This window comes from Amblyomma mixtum, chromosome 1 (genome assembly GCF_055824585.1).
Source record: "Amblyomma mixtum isolate Tamu chromosome 1, ASM5582458v1, whole genome shotgun sequence".
NCBI lineage: Eukaryota > Metazoa > Arthropoda > Arachnida > Ixodida > Ixodidae > Amblyomma > Amblyomma mixtum.
In genome coordinates, this window is record NC_143012.1 from 120,183,880 (window position 1) to 120,211,573 (window position 27,694).

General features: G+C 50.1%; 1 long non-coding RNA gene across 1 annotated transcript; it reads right to left on the reverse strand.

Moving 5' to 3' along the window:
• Positions 1–6,839: 6,839 nt before the first annotated feature.
• Positions 6,840–8,329, reverse strand: LOC149367529 (uncharacterized). Its single transcript, XR_016284909.1, has 2 exons — positions 7,923–8,329; positions 6,840–7,839 (listed from the first exon to the last, which is right to left on the reverse strand). It is a non-coding gene; the product is annotated as an uncharacterized LOC149367529 (long non-coding RNA).
• Between the last annotated feature and the right edge of the window lie 19,365 nt (positions 8,330–27,694).

Consider the following 27,694-nt stretch of genomic DNA (forward strand, 5'->3'; position numbering starts at 1 on the left):
TCTGCGCTCTCGGTGCGTAGTGCCAGCAGATGTGATGCAAACCAATCTCTAGGTTGAGATCTAAAAATTGCAACGAACCATGGTTCGGAAAAGTCATCGAAACTCAGCCGGTGTGCCAGCAGACAGCTTCATTTCCTTACTAGAATTTTATTTGCAAGCCACCTTTATTTCTTTTACCGATGACTTTTACAATCAACGACAAGGCATTTGCATTGGATCCTGCGTCGCACCGACCCTTTCAATATTTTTTTAGCCGCTATTGACCGATCCCTGAATCAGGTGTTTAGTAACCAGGGTGTACTTAAGGCATTTAGATACGTTGACGATTTTCTAATTGTTTTATCTAAACAAAAACCTTGACCCCCACTCATTCAGTGGATACCATTTTAAATCTTTTTAAACGTCATGGGAAGGGTTTAAATTTAACGCATGAACTTCCGAACCATGGTTCGTTGCAATTTTTAGATCTCAACCTAGAGACTGGTTTGCATCACATCTGCTGGCACTACGCACCGAGAGCGCAGAAAGGGCTTCTTCCCTATGATTCTGCCCACTCGAAGATAGTTAAGAGAGCCATAGTTCGCTCGTGCCTGGAATCTTCTCTGACGAAGTCATGCCCGCATGCAATGCACACCAGCTTTCACAATCAGATAAACAGGCTGCTTTCAGCCGGCTTCCCCTACGAGGTCATCTCAGCTGTGGCCGAGAACCTTCTTCGGAAGGTGAAAAAAGGAAACCGCGCCAACAACGAGGAGCGATTGCCCCGAAGACTACGGTCATACCGTATATGCACAAGGAGGCCCACAACATAAAGAAATGGCAAAAAAGCATGGCGTCCCTGTGGTGTTTTCGGCGCCACGTAAGCTCGCCGGGTTGTGCCGAAGGATCAGCGCGGAAGGCGCTCGACGAAGTGCATGCGTGATAAAGCATGCGGCACAATTCGTAAAATGCGCCACGGGCGTTGTGTATCTCATCCCGTTCAAGTGTGGTCGCGTGTGTGTGGGCCAGACAGGACGCTGCGTGAATGAACGCGCAGGGTAGCATCAGCGTTCAATTAGGAATAGAGAAGGAGCGAATTTGCCTGCTCATTGCATTGCATGCACCGGTTGTGAGCCACTGCTAAATAATATCAGAATTCTGGGCAGGAGTAATGACAAAGTTTCCCGTGAACTTCTAGAGGCATACCACATCAAGGCAAGAGGTGATAAATGTGTGAGTGACACCTCTGTTTCATTGTACAACGCGGAAAAGAATTTTTTGGAGCGTTTTTGATGGATTGTCGCGCAGGGTTGATTTGCCTCCTTACCCCCTCCTTCCCCTCTTTGTAGGCACGTGTGCACACTGCCTATAAAGCGGCACTGAATCCAATAAACACCAGTTGATAGTTTGCGCTCTTTCAGTCTCCCTCGTGTTTTCCTGTGTATGTCTTTTGTGCGCAATTCGTTCCTACAACAACCTGAAGAAGGCTGCGAGCAGGCGTGGTGTCCATCTCGTCTTTTCAGCCCCCCTAAAGCTCGGAAGCATTTGCCCTCGAATCGACAAAAGAAAAGAAAAAGAGCAAGAAAGTGGCTGTGGTACTAAGCATGGGCGACCTTTCAATAATGCGCCGAAGGGGTTGTTTACGAAATTCCCTTGTCGTGCGGTTGTTTCTATATAGGACAAACAGGGCGCTGCGTTAATGAGTGAATAAGGGAACACGAACGAAAGGTAGAACAAAATAAAGCGGGCCCACGTTTCCCGAAACATATCAGATCCTGCCCTTTACGCTCTTGTGAGCCATGATTCTCATCCGTGCGGATCCTTGCCAGAAGCAACAATATCAAAGCCAGAGAACTGATTGAAGCGTTTTCTATCAGTAAGAAAGGCAGTTCGTGTGTCAGCGAAACATGTGTATCTCTATATCAGGCGGAAAAAAAGTTTTTTGAGCGTTCGTAATCATGTAGGCATTGATGCGTAAATTTGTTCCTCGCGCAGGTGCTGGCTAAGTGTATATATGTATCTGAGTTCTGCAATAAACTAGTTGTGAGTGGCGCTCTGTCCCGTTCTCTTGTTTTGTGCGTGTGTGTGCTTTTTGGCGCCTTTAGTTTACAATGAATTACCAACTAGCCCAGCAAGAAGTTCTGTTAACCTACTATCTCAGCCATGGCTACACTTTCAACCCTCCGGTGTGTTCTTCACTCTCTGCGGTTTCAGCTGCAGGTACAGGCTGTTCCACTTCACTTCACTTTACTTAACTTTATTTTCCTTAAAGACTTCACTTTATTTTCGTTGAGAGTTATTACATAAGTTGGCGGTTACAGATATTTGGGGGGAAAATTGATAGAAGTTTAGCGTTGTTAAACCGAGTAGTCTTGCGAAAGCAGGTGTTCATTCTTCAATTGGAGGGGCATTTAAACTCCGCCTAAGGGATGTGGCATGATATCTTTAGTGGTTTAATGCACCCGTATGCTTAATTGGTAACTCCTACATCTTGCAAAATTTTAGCCCGAAAAACACGGACAGAAAGCGTAGACGACACGAGCGCAAATTTTGCACGATGTATGTTAACCAACTCGCCCAATTTGTAGTACTGGTAATTCCTACTTAAGATTCATAGGTGGCGGCGAGTCCTGATATACCACTACCGGCGCAGTGGCGCCGCGGTTAAGCGATGCGCCACTGCACTGGCAGGTGGCTGTTCCTATCCCAGCCACCCGTCGGGATTTTGCGACCCATGTTGCTCTTCCCGAGCAACTTCTCGCGCAGATGACACGACGCTCGTCCGAACTTACCCGAGTTATTACCCGATCGAGCTTACCCGAGTTATTACCCGATCGAGCTTACCCGAGTAGCTACCCGGGTTGCTAGGCAACGCGGGGCGCAGCAGGCGGGTCCACGGACCACGCGACGAGCGGTTAGACCTGGCATAGTATTGCTTTCGCAATAAAAAGAAGTACAGTCATCATTGCATTGGAAATGGGATGGCACGGTTTCAAGGAATGTAGATGGGCATGTGATGGCGGCGACTTCATGGGGAAGGGCATTCCAGTCCACAACTCCTCGTGGAAAAAAAAGGTGTTGAAAACCCTGTTGTGCGAGCAACAGGCAGAGTTATCTGAAACGGATGCATAGCGCGATTATATATGTGGGTGCGATGCACCATGTAAGGTGCTCGATTGAGCGAAATGTGAAGAATTTTGTGCAGCAAACAAAGGCTGACAATGCGGTGACGAAATAAGAGGCTTACAAGGCTGGAATTTTCTTTCAGAGATGAAACCCTGATGAGTTACATATGCACGATGCTCAAAACCGATGGCATGGCTTTGAACTGATTCCGTCACATTTGTTAAGTATATCTGAGGTGGGTTCCAAATGGGACTGGCGTACTAAAGTTTGGATCTGAGGTGTTTTATAAGCCAGAAGTTTCACGTGTTGTGGTGCATGATGTAGGTGACGTTTCATGAAACCTAAAGACCTGTTGGCAGATGATATGACGTTAATTATGTATGTGCGCCAATAAAGATCGCTGCAGAGGGTGATTCCAAATACTTATATGACTCGACGCGTTCTGTGGAAGAGTTATGAATTTGATGTGATAAAACAAGGGGGTTACGATGCCTAGCGAAAGAAACGATTTTACGTTTTTTGGCATTTAATATCATAAGCCAACGATCACACCATTCTTGGACTCGGTTGACATCATGCTGTAGAGCTATTTGATCAGAGATTTTAGTAATTTTCCGATAGATCACGCAGACATCGGTGAAAATTGTTTTCTGACAGCGTACATGAAGAGGCAGGTCCTTTAAGTATATTAGAAACAGGAGAGGGGCGAGTACAGAACCCTGCGGGACACTAGATGTAACAGGGATTGTGTTTGAGCTTTTGTTATTAACATAAACAAATTTTGAGCGGTTTGCAAGGCATTCCTTAATTCATTTTAGAAAATTATGAGGCAAATTTAGAGCGGCGAGTTTTCAGTTGCAAGCGTTGGTGAGGTACTACCTTGTCGAAAGCCTTGGCAAAATCTAAGAATATTGAATATTAAGGCGGAAGCCTTTAATGCCTCATCGTTGTAAGCAGGAGCTGTCGACAGAGAATGTCACGCTTTTCAGTTGGTCGAAACGGTCGTCACGTCACAGTGCGCGAATTTCAATCGGGGCCAATTGTACTTTGTACTAACCATGCAACCAATTAAAGGGGTCGTATAGTGATGCTCCAAGTAAGTTTGAGTTTAGTTAATTGCTTACTTAACTAATTAGTCTAATTAACCTTTCTAGTCCGACCAGATAAATAAATAAAACCAAGTAAGAAATTTGCCGAGCTTGGGAATCGAACCCCGGTCTCCGGAGTGCGAGTCGAGCACGCTTCCACTCCGCCATACCAGCTTTTTTTTTTTATTTATTGCCTGACTTCGGCAAGAACCACAGTACACAAATACACTTACAGAGCGCAATGAGCAATAATTAACAACACTATCCGCCCGGGGGTGCGTGGCTTCATCATATTAAAACTCCTTAAGCGTCACCAAAGGCTCGACTCTTTCGAGCCACTCGGGAGCTTCAGGAGCAAGTTTCTGAACTTCAATACACTTATGCATGCACTCCCGAAAATAGATCCGTGCTGGCCGTGCATCAGGATCGCAATGATATCCTGCCATTCTGGACCGCCAAATACAATGGAGGCCCATTAGCATAATGAGGTCGAATGGTGTCCCATCCTCACTCTCTACAGGCAAGTACCGAATACCATGAGCGTCGAGCGGAAATTCCTTTTTTAAAGTCCGTTGCAAGATGTCCCAAAAGTATACCCCCTCCCAACAGTGCAAAAAAACGTGGTCTATTGTTTCTGGTTGTTTACAAATTAAACAATGTGATCCCCAAGGTAGAAATAACTGCTTCCTTTCCAAGAATTCCTTTACTGGTAGTGTTCCGGTATGTAATTTAAAGAAAAAAGTTTTTGCACTTGGCGGCACCTGCATCGCCTTCACACGCTTAAGTACGTCGCGTCCCTGGCCTCCATTGTATAAGGCCCTGTACATAGGTTGTGGAAGAACTACATCGCACAAATCTTTATGCAACTTCTTCCTGCTAACAGAAGATAAATATTCATACGAAAATCGAACAGACAGGAATCGAACACTCGCGACAACCTCTCTAAAGTAACCAAAAATACGTCCCGAGAAACTTTCGGTTGTGACAACAAAGTCCGGCAGTGCATTTCCGAGCCTTAATTGGCACACAGTGCGCAAAAACGGATCGCTTACATCGCGCACAAAACAAAATCTGCTTACAATCTGCCGCAGGAATAAGTGTCCCAGACTCAGGCCGCCATCCTTCACCCGCCTAAACAAATTGGTCCGGCTACAGCGTTCCCAGTCCGCAGCCCACACAAAAACGGCAAAGATCCGGTGCAGTCTCTGTACGTTCATCCTTGCACAATGCAACACTTGCATCACGTACCACAGCCTAGACATAAAAACCAGATTGCACACTGTGGCCCTTGCGAAAATTGAAAGGTGTCGCCCTTTCCACCTTTCCACCTTTTCACGCGTGGCTTGCGTCTGTGCTTTCCAGTACGAATCGCTATCGCGATAACCGTCCAGTGGAACGCCTAAGTACTTTACTGGGGTCGTCACCCAGGACACGTTTGCAAAATTGCCGGGCTTCGTTGGCCATTCTCCGTGCCAAAGCCCCAGGGACTTTGACCAATTCACTTTACTACCGGTGATCTTGGTGAATTCTTTTACGCATGCCACGGCCTCGGTTATACCTTCCCGGTTCACTGTGAACACCGCGACATCATCCGCATAAGCCAGCAGCTTAACTTCTGCTGCCTGTAGCTGGAATCCTCGAATTTTTTCACTTTCCATGATATTCAAACACAACGCTTCAATGTAAATGCAGAATAGAAGAGGGCTGAGGGGACAACCCTGGCGCACCGAACGCTGCAGGCTAATGGGGGCCCCCAAACTCTAATTTACAATTAATCTTGTCGTGCAGCTCCGGTACGCCAAGGCCACTCCCTCACAAATAATGGACCCTAAATTCACATGGTCGAGTATGCAGAACAGGATCTAGCTGAAGGATGAAGGAACAGGATCTAACAAGATCTAGCTGAAGGATGGCTACACAGCTATTTGTGTAATCACAACATTCCAGCACACACCTCGCTTTATGAATATTGGAAACAATAGAGCGTCCCTTGATCCCACACGTCTGGTGGGGACCGACTATATCCTGAATTACTGACTGTAGGCTACAGGCTAAAATCTTCATGAAAACTTTATAATCCACGTTTGTGAGGGCGATAGGACGATATGCTGTGACCTGCTTTAACTTTTCTGCGTCATCGGATTTAGGGATTAGCACTGTATGGGATTTACCATAAGACGGGGGCAATTCATTTTCTTTGTAGGCTTCGTTAAAAACTGCTGTCAGTACTGGCACTATTTCGCGTTTATATGCTTTGTAAAAAGCGGCGCTTAACCCATCAGGTCCAGGAGATTTTCCCAGGTTCAAATTTTCTATCGCTTGCTCGACCTCCGACGCAGTTATCGACAGCTGCAGCCTTTCTTTCTGTTCGTCATCTAATCGCGGCAAAGCGCCAAGAAACTTTTCCTTGAATGCGCTCACATCCACTTCTTGCTTTGCAAACAGCGCCTGATAATATTCAAGAAATGCCTGCTGGATATGCCCGCTTTCTCCAGATAACGCCCCGCCCCATTCAATCTGTTCAATGTGGTTTCGTTGAGCAAGCGTTTTTTCCATTCCTAGCGCTCGTTTCGAAGGTGTCTCCCCATCAGCTATATCTTGCGCCCTATCCCGCACCAGTGCGCCACGATAGCGTTCTTCGTCAAAGAGTTCAATCTTATTTTTTATTTTCCTAATGTCATCCATCCATTTGCCAGGCTCTTCGCTTTCTCTTTCGAGAAGTCTAGCTAGTAAAGATCTTAAATTGTCCTCCTCACGCTTCTCCTCTTGTCGTATGCAACTTGACCTTTCGATTGCTGCTATTTTTATTTGTTGTTTGCAAAGTTCCCACTGCTGCCATACTTTCAGTTCCCCGCTCGGCTTTAATTTACTGATTTCTTCGTTTACTTTCCTGCTAAAGATGTCGTCTGTAATGAGCTTATTATTTAATTTCCACATCTCCCAAGAAAACTGATTTCCTCGTTTCTTTGTCCCTATCCCACACTTCACTAAACAATGATCCGAAAATGATACCGGTACTACATTGTAGCTACTGCATTTTGAAATAACGTTCGGTGACACATAAATGCGATCTAGCCGTGCATGGCTTGACCGTTGAAAATGGGTGAGTCTCACACAACGCTCGCCTTCTAAACATTCGGCCACATCATCGAGGTTGCACTTGTCTATAATTTCTGAGAGTACTTCAGTGCTTCTGTCCCTAAATGCCCTTGCACTGGTTTTGTCACAGCCCCTCAGGACGCAATTGAAGTCACCCATTACGATCAGGCATTTCTCACAACTGAAGTGCTTTTGTACGCGTTGAAAAAACGCTGTCCTCTCATCCACCGCATTTGGGGCGTACACACAAATGATGCGCCAATATGTTTTGTCGTACAGGAGGTCAACCAAAACAAATCGACCCGAAGGACACGCCGTATATGCCTGAACCTCAAGTCCCGGTACATTCTTTACAAAGATGACACAACCCGCAGACGTTCCTACAGCGTGGGCGACAACTGCAAAAAACCTAGACGTGAAACGTCTCACCATGCTCCCGGTCTCCTCTTCCCCGTCAATTTTCGTTTCCTGCACTGCCAGGACGTCAATGTCGTGCTCAGTTAAAAGGCGGTACACCTGGCTCTGCTTCTTCTTACTTGCCAGTCCCCTGACATTAAGTGTACCGACTTTCATGGGGAACGCATGAGCCATTTAAATGCAGAAGAAAGAGGTCGGGAACATGGTGCTTACCCTTCACGTCTAGCGCTTGGCTAGACGACATCGTTGACACCGGAGCCATCCGGTGCTGGTGCCAGGCCTGGCAGCGGGGGCGGCTTGTCAAGGGCTCTCCTCTCCGTCGACACATTTGATCGTGTCCGGATGGACGACCGCCGTCCTTGGGTCGTTTTTGCCGGCGGCTCTTCGACGCTGGGGGCTTCCGCCTTGTCGTCTTCGGTTCCGGTCTGGGCGTGTGGCCGCTTCGCTGGGGCAGGGACGCCGGTCGTGCGGGCGCCGCTCTGGTCAAGGTTGTCCTCGGTCAGAGTCGCTGGCTCGGTTTCTTGGAGCGCTGGCACGCTTACTTCACCGCTCGACGCCTCCGTCTCCTTTCTAGTAGGTTCTGCCCCCTCAGGCTTGCGTCCGGCATCGGCTTGCGTCCGGCATCGAAGAGCCCTTCGATCCTGCTTGCGTTTCGGGTTCCTCTATGCCTTTCGCAGATTCTTCAGCCTCGACTACATCCATCAGGAGTTCCGCAGAGTCGTCTTTCGACGCCCCGCCCGTAGCCACCGCGTAAGTGCGGACACACTCATTATCCGCGTGGCCGTACCGCCGGCATTTCGTACAGCGGGGAACCTTGCATTCACGCCGCACGTGGCCTGTACCATGGCAGCGCAAGCACTGCATTGGACGCCCAGGCGCTACGACAAGAGCCAACTCTCCGGCGACACGTACCTGGTGTGGCAGGTCATCCACTTTCAAGCCGGGCTTCAACTTCAGTAGGACCGTTCTTGTCGTTGAGCTCTTGTCATTGACGCCTTGTATCCGCCACCGCTCACGCGTAACGTCGGTCACTTTGCCAAACGCCGCGAATGCCGTCCGAATGTCGTCGTCGGCCACACCGTGAAGCATCCAGTGTAGCCGCAGCTTTACCTGCTGGTCTTCCGGGTCGATAATGAGGCAGCGGCGTTTCTTAACTTGCAGCTCGTTGAAGGCGAGCAACTTCTTTGCTGCCTCCGTGTTCCGCAGGGTAACCGCCCACACGTGATTGATTTGGTACGCCCCCAACGCGACCACGTCGGGGAGCGTACCGGTCTCGGCCAGGGCGTCTCGGAAATCCTCGACCCGGAACGGCCTCGCTCGCACGTCGCCGTGAAGAAAAACGGTGTTGAAAACAACACGTCCTGTTGGCAGTGTCGGCAAAATAATCTGGTAATCCTTATCACCGCAGTCATCGATCCTGTTTCCGCGGCCGTCAAAGGCCGCTATCGCTGCTCCGCTGGAGCCCATGACCCTGCGATCCGTTCAGCTCGGCTGCCGGAAGCAGAATGACACTCCGCCATACCAGCACGATGGTTTGGAATGAACAAAATTGGCGAAATGTAAAAGAAACGAAAATTGAAATACTCCGCCATACCAGCACGATGGTTTGGAATGAACAAAGGTGCGTCTAGTGAATACGATGTCTTCTTTCACTCCCATCTTCCTCCCTTCCCGTTACGGCGAGGTTTAGGTGTGCACCGAGATACGAGAGACAGATGCATTTCCTTTCCTCAAAAACCAATTTACCGACGAGCAAGGCGTATTTGTCCGCGTTTCAGATTGGTCCAAATTGTCGTGACGTCACCAGGCGCGAATTTTGACGGGTGTCCACCGAAATATGTGAGACAGTTACTGCGCAACTTCCTTTCCTCAAATACAATTTTCGACTAGTGAGATCTACTCAGATATGTGAGACAGTTAATGCGTAATTTCCTTTCCTCAAACACAATTTTCATTTTCTTCATTACGGCCCCTCTTTCTTCTTTCACTGACACTTCATCCCTTCCTGTACGGTGCGGCTCAGGTGTCCACCGAGATGACAGAGAATTACAGCCCCATTTCCTTTCCTCAAAAAGCGTTGCGTTCAAAGGGCAACGCATCGCGCCGAACGGGTGGTGGCGTTCCTTGGACTCCGTGGCAGCGCTACAACACGCTGTCGCGTTCCACTTCTAAAGGCGAAGCTTAAGCGTCATTAATTGGCAGTTAATTAATGCACCAACAAAATGTGCAATGAACAATCACGTAGCAGAATGCAGCACTCAGGCTTTCGCCTTTCAGCACTTTAGCCGCTAAAGTTCCTCGTAATTTTTGAATCATTTTGCAGGTTGTGATCAAGGTTAGAGTGCAGGTCAAAAGTAAAGATTGCTAGTTGTGTCTCAGACGAGAGGCCCTTTCGGAAGCCATGCTGCGCAGGATGAAAGAAGTCGTGTGAATCAAGGAAGTTTATGATATGGGTGCAAATTACCTGTTGCATGACTCTGCGGGGCATGCTAGTCAGGGAGATGGGGCGGTAGTTTAAGGCGATTCTTTGGTACCTGAATTGTGGACCGGAATAACCTTCCCCATCTTCTAGTCCTCCGGTAGCGTCACTGTTGAAAGAGACTGTCAGAATAATAGGACAGATATGCGGAGCATATGTCCTTTGTATTTTTTAAGATTTTTTATTTGGGTCTTCAACCCGAGCATACGATGAAAGCTTAATATTTTCAATGAGGACCGAGATGCCATGCGCTTTGATGTTAACAGGGGACATTTCTGGAAACATTGTCGGAGATTGGCTGGGCATTGATTGGTCAGTTTCTGTCGTGAAAACGGCAGCAAAAGAACAATTGGAATGGTTGGCACAGTCAGCTTCACTAATCTCTTTATCCGCGGGATTAGTAACGATAATGGCACTTGTCGCTTGTGGGTTCAGTATTTCTGCAAACTTTCTAGGGTTGTGTATTAAGATTTTTGTGAGGTGAGTTGTAAACAAAGTTTGTTCAGAAGCCAGGTTCTGACCTATGGGGCTAGCTGCAACCTCTTCTGTGGTTGGCAACAAATCATACTCGTTATTGTTGCACCCGGCATCTCCGCGGGTAAGCTCCTCTGACTCCCTGACGTTCCTCAAGCGCCGGGCTTCAGCAAGCTTGCTCTGAAGGATTGAGATCTCTCTTTCAAAAGCCCTTTCGGCCTCTTCTTTTCTCCTTTTCTGTTCTCTCTTTTCTTCACGTTTCCTTTGCCTCTGTTTCTAAGCGGGTTCTCTAGCGCGCTGTTTTTCTCTCTTAGCGGCTTCTTGTTTCCTCTCCCATTCTTTCTCTCGCTCCAAAGAGAGCTCTGCGCCTCTTCTTGTCTCCTTTGTAATTCTCCTTCCCCCTCTTCTCGAGCTCTCTCTGCCTTTCTTTTTCAGCCCTGTCTCTCTCCTGGTTCGGCTCCGGTCATCCCCATCTGGATGCCAGCCTCTACTCGCTCCTTTAAGCTCATATTTGGAGACCGAACCTTCACGGCAAAGGATACCTCTTCGCGGTAAACCTCACTAACCGCTTCAGCGCGGCATCTCACAGTATCGCTCTGCTGCTACACTCGTTTACGACCTCCTCATAAACCCCTCGCGGCTCTTTCTCTGTTCTCTGCGCTTACAAACACCAACGTCCTGTCGCGGACGCCCGATAAAATCACTTTAGCGTGCGTTCCCAGACACCCTTAGAGTGTGTGGGGGAAGTGATCTTTGACGCAAAGGAGATGCCCTCGACTCAGCGTGGCAAGCTCAGCGGAGACCAGCTACCAAGTGACAAGAGGTTTTTGGTCGTTCGGTGCCCAGCTTTCGCAGGTCGCAAGCTTGACAATGGGGCGGAGATATAGGTTTACAAACAAAACAAAATTTCACCAGCAATTAGACGATACAGAGGATTTCACAATCACAAGTACAAACACATACAAAGTGACTAACAAAACAATGCAACTCGTGCAAGGTTGCCCTCGAGAGAGATTACAATACAAAAGAAATATTGACGCTAGCGCTACTGAAGACGACGATGTGAGGACATTAAGCGAAAAAGGACGAAGTTCGCCACCGTCGGACTCGGCACCGGACGTTCTTGGGAGCCTTCAAAACCGCCTTGAGCGTTAGCGCGTCTTACACCGACGTGACATCTGGTGAAGCTGCTGGATACATCTTTCATGTACCGGACGCCCCCATCAAGCCGCGATTCCAGCAGAGGTCGACCACCCCCAGTAGACACGCCCGTTCACCAGGGCAGCCGCCGACTACAAGGCCTATCTCCCGAGCTCGGGCTGCTCCCCGACCACAAGTCAACAAGGAGTACCGGCGCTGCTGCAATGAATCCTCCAGCATCAACTGCGTCAGTCCTTCTCCACCACCAACGGGATCCACCGCGTTTCCACGGCCTACCTCATGAGGACACCGAGGACTGGCTGGACCAGTTCGACCGGGTGGCCACATTCAATTCTTGGGACGGGGACTCAAAGATGCGCCATGTCTATTTTGCTCTGGAAGACACTGCAAGGACATGGTACACAAACCATGAATCTTGCCTCCAAACATGAGAGACATTCAAAGCAGAATTTCTCCAGGCGTTCACCAGTACGTTTCGCAAGGAGAAGGCCGGCCTTCTTCTGCAGAATCGCATCCAACTTCCGAACGAAAGTGTAATGGTGTACGTGGAAGAGATGACACGCCTCTTCCGTCCCGCAGACCCAAGCATGCCGGAGGAAAAGAAGGTGCGATTGCTGATGAAGGGTGTAAAGGAGCAGCTTTTCGCAGGCTTGGTTCGGAGTCCACCCGCAACAGTAAACGACTTCGTCAAGGAAGCAATGCCCATTGAGAAATCACTCGACATGCGGGCACGACAGTACGAGCACACTAACGTATCTATGCTCTGCACCCGTACTGAGGGAACCTCCATGACCTCAGGAGAATCGCTGCGTGAGGTCATCCGAGCCATTGTAAGGGAAGAGGTGGCGAAGGCTTTGCGGCACACCCCTGCTCGGCCGCAGATTGCGTCATTTACAGATGTCATTCCGAGGAGGTCGAACAAGCATTAGTTACGTCGCAGCTTCCGGCAGCCGCTCCACCGCCGCCACAAACGTTGAGTTATGCTGCCGCCGCAAGCCGTTTCCTTCCGGCCTCGACCCAACGATATGAAGCACCTACGCCAGCCGCTCCTCAGCTTCCACTTTCCCAGTCGAACATTGCCCAGCGACCTAGGCGTCGCAGAACTGACGTCTGGAGAACCCCGGACCATCGACTGTTGTGCTACCATTGCGGGACACCTGGGCACATCTGGCGCCGCTGTCCATATAAGGAGATGGGTCTTCGAGGGTTCTCCTTCGGTGCTCCCCGTCCGCTGCCTGGAGAGCGACCAAGGGAGATCGCAGATTACATCTCCCATGCCGACTCCGGCCAGCGTCGCATCTCGCGATCACCATCTCCGCGCCGCTACAGTTCTCCGCGACCCAGCGACCAGGGCCAGTCTAGAAGTCCCCGTAGGGGAAACTAGACGCGGCAGCCTCTGGAGGTGCGGCTGCTCGACGACAAGAACAAGACCCTCCAACGCCGCTAGACACATCGCCAATGCCGTGCAACACACCGTCCTTGACGACCCACGAACGACAGCATGTTAAGACAAGCCAACAACCCGCCGCACTTCTTCGTAACCACGACGCTTCTCTTCGACGCCGCATCCCTTCGACGCACCAAAGCCGCGATCGGACTCCTCGACTGTACCGCAAGACGCCACCACCGGCCGATTTAGACGCTTCAGTAGACGGCACAGCCCTAACTGCTTTAGTTGACACTGGTGCCGATTATTCTGTGCTCAGTAGACAATTCGCCGCTGTGCTCAAAAAGGTTATGACAGCTTGGGACGGCCCGCAGTTACGTACCGCTGGGGGACATTTGATTACGCCGATAGGAATGTGCACGGCTAGGGTCACGGTGCAAGGGCAAACGTTCCCTGCAAAGTTTGTTGTCCTCGCTGATTGCTCTCGTGATGTTCTCCTGGGTATGGACTTCCTAACGGAGAACGAAGCCATCATCGACCTGCAGTCCCAGTCCGTCCAGATTTCGACAGAGAATGCCATTCACACCACAGATGCCCTCCCGTCGGCGCTCCATATTCTTGACGAGCAAGTGACCGTGCCTCCCCGCTCCAGTATACTGGTAACTGTCGGTTCGCATACCATTCGATACACTGAAGGTATAGTCGAGAGCAAACAACTTTTGCTTCTCGACCGCGGTATTGCAGTACCTCGGGCGGTCGTGTTTCTGGAAGACGGCAAAGTTGATGTACTCCTGACTAATTTCAGCAATGAGCACCAGCATCTGAACAAGGGGACAACTGTCGCTTACATAGATGCCGTCACTGATACCAAGTGCGCACAAAGCCTGACTCGTGTTTCACGACCGGATCCAGAGGGCATAGTCGACGTCAAGTACGACATTAATCAGACATCGCCGCAACAACAACAAGGCATGCTGCGCGACCTGCTCAATCGCTACAGACACACATTTGCGTCGTCTCCGCGCGTTGGCAGGACACACCTTGCTACACATCGGATTATTACGGACGACACGGCGCCACCACTGCGACAGCCACCCTACCGTGTTTCCTCTAGAGAATGCGCCGCCATCAGCACGCAAGTAAAGCAAATGCTTGATAACGACGTCATTCGACCGTCTCGGAGCCCCTGGGCCGCACCTGTCGTGCTCGTAAAGAAAAAAGGACGGAACATTGCGGTTCTGAGTTGATTACCGGCGACATAATAACATCACTAAAAAGGACGTTTACCCTTTGCCCAGAATCGACGACGCTTTGGATCGTTTATGCAACGCCAAGTATTTCTCCTCCATGGATTTGAAGTCTGGGTACTGGCAAATAGAAGTAGACGAGAGGGACCGCGAGAAGACGGCATTCATCACTCCAGACGGGTTGTACGAGTTCGAGGTCATGCCATTTGGTCTTTGCTCCACCCTGCGACCTTTCAGAGGCTTATGGACACAGTACTCGTGGTCCTGAAATGGCACAGTTGCCTCGTATACCTGGACGATGTGATCGTATTCGCCCCAACTTTTGACGAGCACCTTCGTCGCCTCGAGGCGGTGCTGCAGGCCATAAAATCCTCTGGACTCACTCTAAAAGTCGAGAAGTGTCACTTCGGTTACGAGGAGTTGAAGTTTTTGGATCACCTCGTGAACCAAGAAGGGGTCCTTCCGGACCCTGAGAAAACCGTCGCCATCGCAAACTTCCTGCCGCCACACGATCAGAAAGAAGTTCGGCGTTTCCTTGCACCATGTGCGTATTATCGCCGATTTGTGAAAAACTTCTCTAAAATCGCTGCGCCCCTTACTTACCTGACCAAGGCCGATGTCCAGTTCCGGTGGGACGCCGCAACAACAGGCGTTCCTAGAGCTTCAATGCCGCTTACAGTCGCCACCCATTCTGGCGCACTTTGATGAATATGCTGACACTGAGGTACACACCGACGCCAGCAATGTTGGTTTGGGTGCAGTCCTAGTTCAGGTCCAGAAAAATCAACATCGTGTAATTGCCTGCGCAAGTCATGCACTGTCTAAGGCCGAGGCAAACTACTCTGCCACCGAAAAAGAATGCCTCGCCATCGTGTGGGCAATGTCCAAGTTTCGACCATACCTTTACGGTCGACCTTTCAAAGTAGTGACCGACCGTCACGCACTTTGTTGGCTGGCCAACAAAAGGATCCTTCAGGGCGCCTTGCACGATGGAGTCTCCGACTGCAGGAATACGATATTCCTGTAACCCACAAATCCGGCCACAAACACATGGACGCCGACTGCCTTTCCCGTGCCCCTGCACAACCAGCTCCTGACGACGCTGCGGATGACGACGCCTTTGTGACCGCCCTAAACTCTACCGACTTTGCTGACCAACAACGCGCCGACCCGGACCTTCGAGACGTCATTGATTATCTTGAAGGTGCCAGTGGCAGAGTACCTGCCGCCTTCCGGCGAGCTTTGTATTCCCTATGCCTGCGTGACGGCGTACTCTACAAAAAGAACATTTCTTCTAACAGTCGCGAGTACTTGCTCGTCGTGGCCGAGAGCCTACGCGTCGAAATTTTGAAGGCCTGCCACGACGAACCTGCTTCCGGCCACCTTGGCGTCACTAGAACGCAAGCCAAAATTCGCGAAAAATACTACTGGCCTCGCCTTGGACATGACGTTACGCATTACGTTCGCTCTTGCCGTGACTGTCAGCGCCGCAAGGTTCCTCCTGCCAAGCCCGCCGGCTTCCTCAAGCCCACTGACCAGCCGTCCCGACCATTCCAACAAATGGGGATGGACTTGCTCGGCCCGTTCCCCATATCAAACTCCGGAAAGCTGTGGATAATAGTCGCCACAGACTATCTCACGCGTTACGCGGAGACAGCCGCTCTTTCGAGTGAAACCGCTATCGATGTGGCCAAATTTTTTGTGCTTCAGATCGTCCTGCGGCACGGCGCACCCCGGGTTCTCATTACTGACCGAGGAGCTGCCTTTACTGCTGAACTCATGCAGCATATCCTTGCTTTCAGCCACACGAGTCACCTCAGGTCGACGTCATACCACCCCCAGACGAACGGCCTGACCGAACGTCTGAACAAGACTCTCTCGGATATGCTTTCGATGTACGTGGACGTGGAGCACAAAACGTGGGATGAAATCCTGCCTTATGTCACGTTCGCCTATAATACCGCCTTCCAGGAAACAACCAACATGACACCGTTCAGTCTCATCTATGGACGACAGGTGACCACAACACTCCACGCTATGCTTCCCCACGTCGACGACCACCCAAATGCCGACGTTGCCCACTTTTTACAGCGCGCCGAGGATGCTCGTCAACTAGCCCGGGTGCGAATTCGCGCTCAGCAGGACCAAGATGCCCGACGGTACAACCTGCGGAGACGGGCGGTCGAATATTTCCCAGTCAACCTTGTCTGGGTTTGGTCCCCAATCCGACGTCGCGGACTCAGCGACAAGCTCTTACGTCGTTACTTCGGCCCCTACCAAGTCCTCCGGCGCATCGGCGATCTCAACTATGAAGTCATTCCTGACCAAACACCATGCTCACGACGCGACGCGCGCCCCGAGGTGGTCCACGTCGTTCTCCTGAAACCGTATCACGCAAGGACACCGTGACACTTCCTCTGACTCTGGTTACCTTTTAGCATCGGGACAATGCTTTTCGAACGGGGGGGCTAATGACGCTAGCGCTACTGGAGACGACGACGTGAGGACATTAAGCGAAAAAGGACGAAGTTCGCCACCGTAGGACTCGGCACCGGACGTTCTTGGGAGCCTTCCAAACCGCCTTGAGCGTTAGCGCGTCTTACACCGACGTGACAATATTACAACTAAAGTACACTAACAAAAGTGTTTTTCCGGGGTTTTTTCTCCCCTTTTTTACGACCCGCGCTGGCGAGATGTGTCCGCGCGGCGCTGCTTTTGTTTCTTTTTTCAAAGATGCGCTGTTTTTTGTGACAGCCGATCACTGACGACATTATCTTGTTGAGTCACTCAAGAGATAACTGCAAAGCGTGATCAATGAGTTAGACAGGCAGAGAAGTACGGTGGGTCTAAAAGGCTACAGAGAATGCTTACTACATTCGGATGAGAGCGAAACCACGGATTTGTGCTATATAGAAGACGACGGTGAGCAGGCAGTGCCGCGGGCATGAGCAGATTGAAGTTGATGAAGACGATGCTCTCAAATGCACACCGCGAGAATGTGGTGCAGTCTAACACTCCACTCCCCCGTAGTGGGTATGTGCCATTTTATTCGAGGCGAACCAACCACTAGGCGTGTTGTCTGCGGCGACAGCCTAGTGCTCTCGCTGAGCGGCCCTTAAAGGATATCTGTTCGCGCAGCCGCGGGTTCGACTCCCAGTCATAAATTTTGATTCAATTTCTCTTTTTCACGGTTTGACCTCAACTGAAGGTCAAATTTACACAGTCCGCAATTAAAGCCTGAGGCCCTGTGATGAAGCTTTCGCTTCAAAATTAACATGCAGACAACCGAAGTAATGTTCAACAGCCCAGCAAGGGAGCAGCAATTCACAACTGGCAGCGAGGTGCTGGAAGTAGTAAGCGAGTACGTCTACTTAGGGCAGGTAGTGACCGCAGATCCGGATCATGAGAGAGAAATAACTAGAAGAATAAGAATGGGGTGGAGCGCGTATGGCAGGTTCTCTCAGGTCATGAATGGTAGCTTACCAATATCCCTGAAGAGAAAAGTATACAACAGCTGTATCCTACCGGTACTCACATAGGGGCAGAAACGTGGCCAGAATAACGAAAAGGGGTCAGCTTAACTTAAGGACAACGGAGCGAGCTATGAAAAGAAAAACGATAGGCGTGACGTTAAGAGACCGGAAGCGGGCGGAGTGGGTGAGGGAACCACCGCGGGTTAATGACATCTTATTCGAAATCGAGAGGAAGAAATGGGCTCTGCAGTGGGCGTAGTCAGGCTGGTGATTATGATGTGTATACCCAGGTGGACGCTGCAGTTTCAATCGATTACGCTCGATGTCGTATCAACGGCGAATCGAGCACTTGATACCAAGGCAAAAGAAAAAAAGAAAGTTGAATTTGGTCGATTTGGTTTATGGAGGTCCAACGACCAAAAGCGGCTCAGGCTGTGAGGGACGCTGTAGGGAAGGGCTCTGGAAATTTCGACCACCTGGGGTTCTTTAACGTGCACTGACATCGCACAGTACACGGGCCTCAAGAATTTCTCCTCCATCAAAATTCAACCGCCGCGGCCGGGATCGAACCTGCGTCTTCCTGGTCAGCAGCTGAGCGCCATAACCATAGGTCCACCACGGCGGCAGAGGTGGCCTGCAAGGCTACAGTCGCGCCTCCTGCGCAACCCGCACCGATGTTCACACTCTCTCTGGAATCTGAAACCAGTTCCTCACTGTACCACGCTTCTTTTACTGCGAAATGTAAGACTCCAAGCCCATTTGTACCCCTCTTAGCTGGTTGTCTGGCAGCCTGCGAGGTTTCAAGCATGTAACTAATGCCGGAAAAGCAGGATGCTGTTGCATCTGCACCGGCACCAGTCCAAATGCCGTGCCGAATGTTCCAGAAGTTTTTTCGCCGAAAGTATTTTCGTTATCACCGGCAGGACTTGTTCACAAAGAGAAAAGGGTGTATAGAATCTGCGAGAACGAACTGGGAATCTCTTGATAGTGTATTGTATCGATGGTGACAAGAAAATACAAACAGCGCTAGACACCAGGACCAGGAAGAGGAGGAGACAAACACGGCGCCGGTCCTCTTTCCTCCTCTCTCTGGTCCTGTTGTTTAGTGCTGTTTTTATTTGCTGGTCACCGTGTAACACCAACTCGCCAAATCTGCCGTTCTGCTATTGTATCGAGCCCAGCCGCGTGTAATAAGAGCACAGTAAGCAACGGCACAATAAAACTTTGGAGATTCGTGCCTTCGCACTCGGCTGATGTCTTTTCAGCCAACGCAGCTGATACAGATTGGAGCGTTAAGTTTGTTAGATATTAGTTACGTGGAGAACAAATACCGACTTGGGTGACCAACCGTAACGGCGCAGTCATCACCGCCAACAGCTATCACTGAATTTCGCGCTGCACAGGTGTGGTAACCTGTTCTTTTTTGTTTCCACTCCATCCAAGGTGGTGCCTACAGGTGGGAAGCGACGCGCAGAACTCCAATACGCGCTTCCGAATCGGTTACACGGGCCACGGTGACCAATATGGTCGATACTTCATCGGCGAGAAGGGGAACCAGTGGAACGGGCCCAACCAAAAGAACCACACGGGCTACACGGGACGCCAGTACCTGCACGTCCACATACACTTTAGCGGGCCCGACAAGGCTCAAGTGAGTGACATAAACTGTTCCTTATTCCTTTTATATGTTGCAGAATTACTTTTGAGCAGTAATGAAATTAATTTGCTAAACACTTGCCTGGAAACACTGCAACTGTAAATGGAGTTCATTAACAATCAAAAAGTTCATTTATATTTATTTATTTATCATCACACCCACAGTGCCATTGTCTGGCATTACAGTGGGGGGGGGGGGGGGGGTTCAAGAAAAAGTACACAAATGGCACCGCGTGCAGGTGGCTACAAAAAAAGATAACATTGAGACAGAAAGAACACAGAATTATTATACATAAAAAATGTCACAGCATGGCAGAAAATGACTCATTTGATAATATGGACACTACTTCCTCAGGCAGCTGGTTCCCTTTCGAAATCGTTTTGGGGAAAAAAGACATTTTGAAAAGGTCAGTCCGGCATCTGTATTCTTTAACTTCAAGTGAATGACGTCTCCGTAAAGACACGTAAACAGTGTTGGCTATATATTTGGGTCTGTCTATTCCAGTTATTGAATGAACTATATTATGAAAATAATTTTAAGCGCAGAACTTTCCTACGTTTTTGAAGTGAGTCCCAACCCAAAGTTTTTATCGCGCACGTTAGAATAAAATATCGGCCATAGTTATTGAAAACAAAACAAACGGTCGAATTCGGAACTCTTTCTAGCTTTTGAACGTCAAGAAAGGATTTCGGATCCTAGGCTGTGCAAGCATACTCAAGTATGCTTCTAACATTTGTATTATACAACAGTTCCTTAGTCTTTAAAGGGAAAGTTTAGCGTTGCGCCGCAGGAAGCCCAAAACACGACCGATTGAAGATGCCAAGACATTTAACTTGTTAAATACACACCAAGATATTTAAATTCCAACACTGAAAGCAGTCTGCTATTATTTATTTTATAAGCGAAAATATGGGGACCCTTCTTTTTAGTGAAACACATATGTACAGATTTTTGTAAATTAATATGCATTCCCCAGTTCTCACACCACTGGGCTACTTTACACAAATCCTGTTTTAATGCATCGCAGTCACATTGATCGTTAATAATTCTATACAATACTCAATCGTCCGCAAAAAGACGCATGTATGAAGAAATACCTGAAAAGATGTCTGTCATGAAAATTTTGAACAGTAATGGGCCCAAGACGGATCCTTGGGGCACCCCTGATGTTATAGCCACCTCATGCGACTGTTTCCCGTTGAACAACACATTGACGCCTAAAGCTCAAATATTCCTTTATCTACCTAATAACGTTCTCATTTATGTTGTACCAGTTGTGGGGATACACATGAATCCCCTGCCCCATTGTAACGGCCGCGCGTAATTATCACGAGATGCTATGCGCGCGCCGTTCGGGAGGTTTTGCGAGGGAGGGCACTCACGCCACCCCCGCTTTCTTTCGCTCCCCGCCGCGACGCCGCCGGGGAGACTTTCCCTCTTTCCCCTCTTACAACGGAGAGACCTCCTCTCCACAGCCCGGGAGGAGACGCGTTTCTCCCGAGGCTCGCTTGTCTTCTGGCGGGAGCCGTGCACACGCATGGATCAGAGATCTGCCACGGAGACCGCTGCCCTTATCGCCCGGCCACCGTGTGTGACTTGACCGCCGCGGTCCGTGAGCGAGGAGCCACGCGAGGTGAGCGGAACCTTCTTCCCCCACATTTTGCGTGCGTTCTTTCCTTTGTGCTTTTCACCCCCGTACGCGAGCGGAACACACTCCCTCGTTACGGCGGTTGTATTGTTGCTGCTGCATTGTATTGCTCAGGAGCAATAAACGCTCCTCCGAGTAGCATACTCGTGTTTGTCCCCTCTGGGCCGAATCCGCCATGGTTGCGACTTACCGCACCGCGGGTTGGGTGTCACAGCTCTGACTGCTAGAGCTGGCACGCTGGTGCTAGAGAGCGACACCTGCTTCTAGCCCTTTGAGCGTTATCACAAGAATAATCCCCATATTCTTGGCGCCCAACATGGGGCCAGAGGTGTGACAAACCGAGTGTCTGTGTGAGCGACTGCCGACACACAGACCAGCCATGGCGGCGAGCGGGATTGACATCCAGTCCCTGCTGTGGTTGTCCAATACGGCTTCTCAGCAGCAACATCCTGGTCACGGCACTCACTTGGCTGAGACGCCTAGGCGAGCCGTCAGGACGCCTAGCGCGATGGGCGCTACTCCTCCAGCGTTACGACTTTACCGTGCGCTACAGGAGGGGCAAGAACAACGTGGTGGCGGACGCACTTTCGCGCGCGCCCGTTGACGGCTTTGGGAAGTAACAACACTACCCACTCCGCCGCGCCCGACAGCCAGAGCAGCGCGACTGCCGCGAAGCTCACACAACGCCCCTAGGGAAGGGACACCCCGCCTTCCCAGGGCGAAAGCGTGAACCACTTGGAAGGCGTCAGTTCCGTGGTGAGCGTTTTCAGCAGAAGGGAGCTATTTGAGGCACAGCGGGAGGATCCATTTTGTCGAAAAGTGTTCGACGGGCTCAGGGAGCCGGGCGGCGCGGCCGCGGCGCACATGGAGGCAACTGGTATTGTTGTCCGTGCGGGGCGCTCGAACACAGCTGGTAATGCTGTGAGCGCGATGGATTCCTATCTGCTCGACTCCGATGGCATCCTGCTAAGATATGTCTCCTCCGAGAAGGATACACACGAGTCCTTCAATGGTGGTGATTACACGCATGTTGAGAGGAGCACTTTTACGCTACTTTCACGACACGTGCATGGCTGGGCATGCGAGTGGTCCTAAGACTTACCTCAAGTTGTGCCGCCTCGCTACCTGGCCTGGCATGAAGCGGGATGCGATACGCTACGCCCACTCGTGCGACGTGTGCCAAACGGTCAAGCCACGTGGTGGACGACCACCTGGGCTCATGCAGCCGATCAATAGCCAGGGTCCTTGGCAAATTGCGGCTTGTGACGTCATGGGACCTTACCCCAGGACCCTCCCCCGCCAGCAGGCAGCCGCACCGAGACGCAAGGCTCCACAACAGAGCCCGGCGCCTCGTTACAACTTGCGCCCACGGCAGAACCAACTCTGACCAACGCGCAGGGAGTAATTTCTCCTGCTTAATATGGACGGAACACCCCTTCCATATTTCGCACCACGGCTTCTGGAGCAAGCACACGCTTTCTCGTCGGAAAAGACCGAGAGGGGTTAGACTAGCTCAAAAAAAAAGAAAGTAAATCTGGAAAGTAACTAGAAAGAAAGACAGCCTTGCAGCCGCAGGCCAGCCTTCACAGCGTGCCCGAAGGAGAGCCAGCGGACGCCGCAACGACCGTTGCTTCTTGGAACACCGAGAGCCAGGCCGTTTGGAGGGCGGTCGCATTCCAAAACCAAGAGCCCGCTGTCACCATCGAGCAACCATGACAAAAAAAAAAACAGCTTCCGGTCGGCCGCAGGACGAGCGGGCGAGAATTCGGAGAAACCGGGGCCTATGTCTACCATGGCGAAAACTGCGGCAGAGAAGCCGCCTTGGAGTTTCCGTGTCCCCGCGGCAGCGGCTTCGCCCACGAGAGAAGCTTGGTCCCCCGCTGGGCCAGCCTCACAAGTTCTCCGCGGCAGAGGGAAAATGGGTCGGCGCGCCTTTGTCACCCCCCCAACGAAAGGAAAAGAGGGCCGCGAAGCCAAGAGCGAGCGGTTCGACCAGCTGAGTGGAGGCCTGCCGTACGCTGTGCAAAGGGACGACACGCTATGCGTAATTGCCCCGAGCCTGCCTGCCGCCCGCGCGCCTCCCGGCCAAGCTGCCCTGGGCGACTCACGGGACCTGCGGTCATCGACCCCCTTCAACCCTGGGCTCCACGGTCGTCCATGGCGGTCGTCTACACTGCCTTCCTGCCCTGGCGTCCACGGCCTTCGACGACGGCACTGCTGGCTGTGAGCTGAATCTTTTCTTAGTTGGTTTTTAAAGTTAAACGGCCTTTCGCCGGCCCCACTCGGTATACCCTTTTGTGTGAACGCTGTCACTTTTCGGCCGTAGGGCAGTTTTATGGAGGGGGGGGATGTGGGGATACACATGAATCCCCTGCCCCATTGTAACGGCCGCGCGTAATTATCACGCGATGCTATGCGCGCGCCGTTCGGGAGGTTTTGCGAGGGAGGGCACTCACACCACTTCCGCTTCCTTTCGCTCCCCGCCGCGACGCCGCCGTGGAGACTTTCCCTCTTTCCCCTCTTAAAACGGAGAGACCTCCTCTCCACAGCCCGGGAGGAGACGCGTTTCTCCCGAGGCTCCCTTGTCTTCTGGCGGGAGCCGTGCACACGCATGGATCAGAGATCTGCCACGGAGACCGCTGCCCTTATCGCCCGGCCACCGTGTGTCACTTGACCGCCGCGGGCCGTGAGCGAGGAGCCACGCGAGGTGAGCGGAACCTTCTTCCCCCACATTTTGCGTGCGTTCTTTCCTTTGTGCTTTTCACCCCCGTACGCGAGCGGTACACTCTCCCTCGTTACGGCGGTTGTATTGTTGCTGCTGCATTGTATTGCTCGGGAGCAATAAACGATCCTCCGAGTAGCATACTCGTGTTTGTCCCCTCTGGCCCGAACACGCCGTGGTTGCGACCTACCACACCGCGGGTTGGGGGTCACAGCTCTGACTGCTAGGGCTGGCACGCTGGTGCCAGAGAGCGACAACTGCTTCTAGCCCTTTGAGCGTTATCACAAGAATAACCCCCATACAGTATAACTTTTGTATTAATAAGGAATGTGACACAACGTCAAAGGCCTTCTTAAAATCTAGAAATATACAGTCAATAGAATATCCCTTAGCCAAAGCACTTGACCGGTCATGTACAAATTCGGTAAGCTGGGTGACACACGAGTCACCACTGCGAAAGCCATGCTGATTAGTATTTAATAATGAATGTATACTAAGATGATTCATATTATTAGTATAAAACACGTGCTCTAAAACATAATACACTGGTCAAAGACACTGGTCGATAATTTGAAACAACATTCCTGGGTCCCGATTTATGTATAGGTGCAACTTTAGCAAGCCTCCATTCTTCAGGCAAAGAGCCGTCCTGTAATGACTTCGTGAAAAGAATTTGAAGGTACCTTGACAAAGCAAAAGCGCAAGAAGAGAGCAGGACCGTGGGTAAGCCGTCTGGACCGGTGGCACTGTTATCATTTAAGCGTTCTAAGAGCAACACAATTCCTCGCTGATCAAATTCAATGTTCTCCATAGGTTCCGTACAGTTCAAGGCCAGAAGAAAATCGGCAGGGTTATTGCTGTCCTCAGCAGAAAACACTGAGCTAGAAAACGTGTTAAAGCACTTGGCTTTATCCAGATTATCATGAACGATACTTCCGTTGTGATCGAGTGGCGGCATAGACAATTCATCCTTTCTGTTTTTTTTTATGTACTGCCAAAATTCTTTATGGCGATCCTGGATACGCATGTCGAAAGACTGAAAGTAGGTAAATTTAGCCTCTTTGACCGAAGCATTGATATCTTTTGTAATCTTTTTTAACTGATCCATGTTATCTTGCGACAGATTTCTTTTCAAGCGCGCATATAGTTGTTCCCTCTTTTCAACGACTCTGGGCAGCGCTTTTGTAAACTATGGCTTGCTTTTTCTGCGACGTTTCGTCATCACCCATGACGGTACATATTGCTCACGCAAATCAAAAAATTCAGGGGGCACTTTGACTGTCTAAAGTGGGTAGAGGCGGAAGCGTTTTCCGCACCACCTTCGCTGTTTCTGTGGCACTGGTGGCGTCACATATGAATGAGTACTAATTACTAAGTGATGGCAAATCACTAATTAATGCTTAATTACTGATTAATGCCTGAATTCTAATTAACTGCTAATTAATGACGCTTGAGCTTCGCTTTTAGGAGTGGAACGCGACAGCGCGTTGTAGCGCTGCCAGGGAGTCCACGGAACGCCACCACCCGTTCGGAGCGATGCCTTGCCCTTTGAACGCTACGCTTTTTGAGGAAAGGAAATGGCGCAGTAATTCTCTGTCATCTCGGTGGACACCTGAACCGCTCCGTAGAGGAAGGGAGGTGGGAGTGAAAGAAGATAGATAAAGAGGAGCCGTAATGAAGAAAATGAAAATTGTATTTGAGGAAAGAAAATTACGCAGTAACTGTCTCACATATCTCGGTGGACACCCGTCAAAATTCAGGGGGGCACTGTTTTGACCTAAAGTGTGGTCACTGATGTGTGGTTAAAATGTTAAGCTTCGCCCCTAAGAGTGGAACGCGACTGCGTCTTGCAACGCTGCCAAGGAGTCCATAGAACTCCATCGCCCATTCGGTTCTACCCCTCCCTCGTCGGTAAATTGGTTTTTGAGGAAAGGAAATGTACCTGTCTCTCATTTGTCGGCGGACACCTAAACCTCGCCGGAAGGGAATGGAGGAGGATGAGAGTGAATGAAGGCACCGTATTCACTAGACGCGCCTTTGTTCATTCCAAACCATTGAGCTGGCATGGCGGAGTGGATAGCATGCTCGTCTCTCACGCCGAAGACCGGCGTTCGATTCCTGAGCTCGACCAATTTCCTAATCGGTTTTATTTATTTATATGGCCTGACTAGTAAAGCTAATTAGGCTAATTGGGTAATTAAGCAATTAACTAAGCTCAGTCCCACTTACTTGGAGCATCACTATACGATCCCTTCAATTGGTTGCATGGTTACTAGCCAAAGTGCAATTGGCCCGGTTTGAAATTCGCGCACTGTGACGTCACGACCGTTTCCACCAATTGAAAAGCGTGACATTTTCTGTCGACAAGTGCTGCTTACAACGATAGGACATTGAAGGCTTCCGCCTTAAAAGTTTGCCTGTCAGTGTGCGCCACAGCTCATCGACGCTGAGTGAATCAGACAATGTTTCGTACACATCGACATAGGATTCAAGTGCCCGGGCTATCTCGGGGAAATTTGCTTTTCGATAGCTGTAAATCCACTGATTGCCACAGTCTTCAAGTTCTACATACTGAAAGTTCATTTCCGCTAAAACACAGCTGTGATCACTGATACCGAGCACTACAAGGGTAGAATAAGCTGCCGATGGTTGGTTACTCAATAATAAATCCAAAACATTGTTACCACGGACTGGCTGCAGCACTAATTGGGATAAGCTAAATGAATTGCATAGATTTAACATTTCTTTGCCTACTGCAGAATTGGCTCTAGACGGAAGACATTTCTGAGCTTCAGTCTATTTCACGAATGTTAAAATCACCTCCAACAACTAAACAGTCAGTTTTAACAGTTTCAATCATATCAGTTAGGTCGCTGATGGGTTCAAGCTGACTTCCAGGCGGCCTGTAAAACGAGCAAACGGTTAGTAATTTACCATTTAGAAGTCTAATTTGAGCCCATACTGCCTCACATGTCCCAACATTAATTTCCATCTTACGAGAAGTTCATGGTAGAGAGAGGGGGTGGTAAATGGTCCTTGGCGATCACAAAATGAACAAGGGAGGGGAAAACCTCAGGTTGCTTGAGCCAGCGTTTCGACAAGAGGACTTGTCTTCGTCGGGGCAAAGCGTTCATCATTGGCAGGGATTAAATAGGGCCTTCGCTCCGAGGAGGAAGGCCCCGGGTGGGGAAGGAAAGTGGTGTGAGAGGGGATGCGTGTCAGGAAGGGGAGGGAGGTGAATCTTACGAGAACTAAGACGTCCGCCAGGATAAATATGCCTCCTCCGTGCCTGTCTCGATCCTTTCGATAGCTGATATAGTTACTCGGAAAAACTTCGCTATCGCTAACATCCCCATCAAGCCATGATTCACATCCGATCACAACAAAAGGTCTCGCCATGTCAATTAGACCATGTAGCTTGTCCACTTTATTCTTAATACTTCTGCAGTTTAGTACTAGAATCGACAAAACATAGTGATCTGGCTTAGCTTGTCAAGAAGCTCGAACTACCTGCCCCTGAGATTCGTCGTAAATGTATTTGACGCTATTCGAGTAAAGGACGTCGTATTTCAGATGTGCTTTGCCATTGGACCCCTTGCGAGTTTGGCGTAATCCCATAGCCTTTTCCTTTTGTTTCGTAATGGTTCAGAGAAGTCCTCTGAAATGCTAGTAGAACTACCTTTCAATTTCTTTGCATTTGACAGAACAGCCTCTTACTCTTTGAATGAACTAAAATT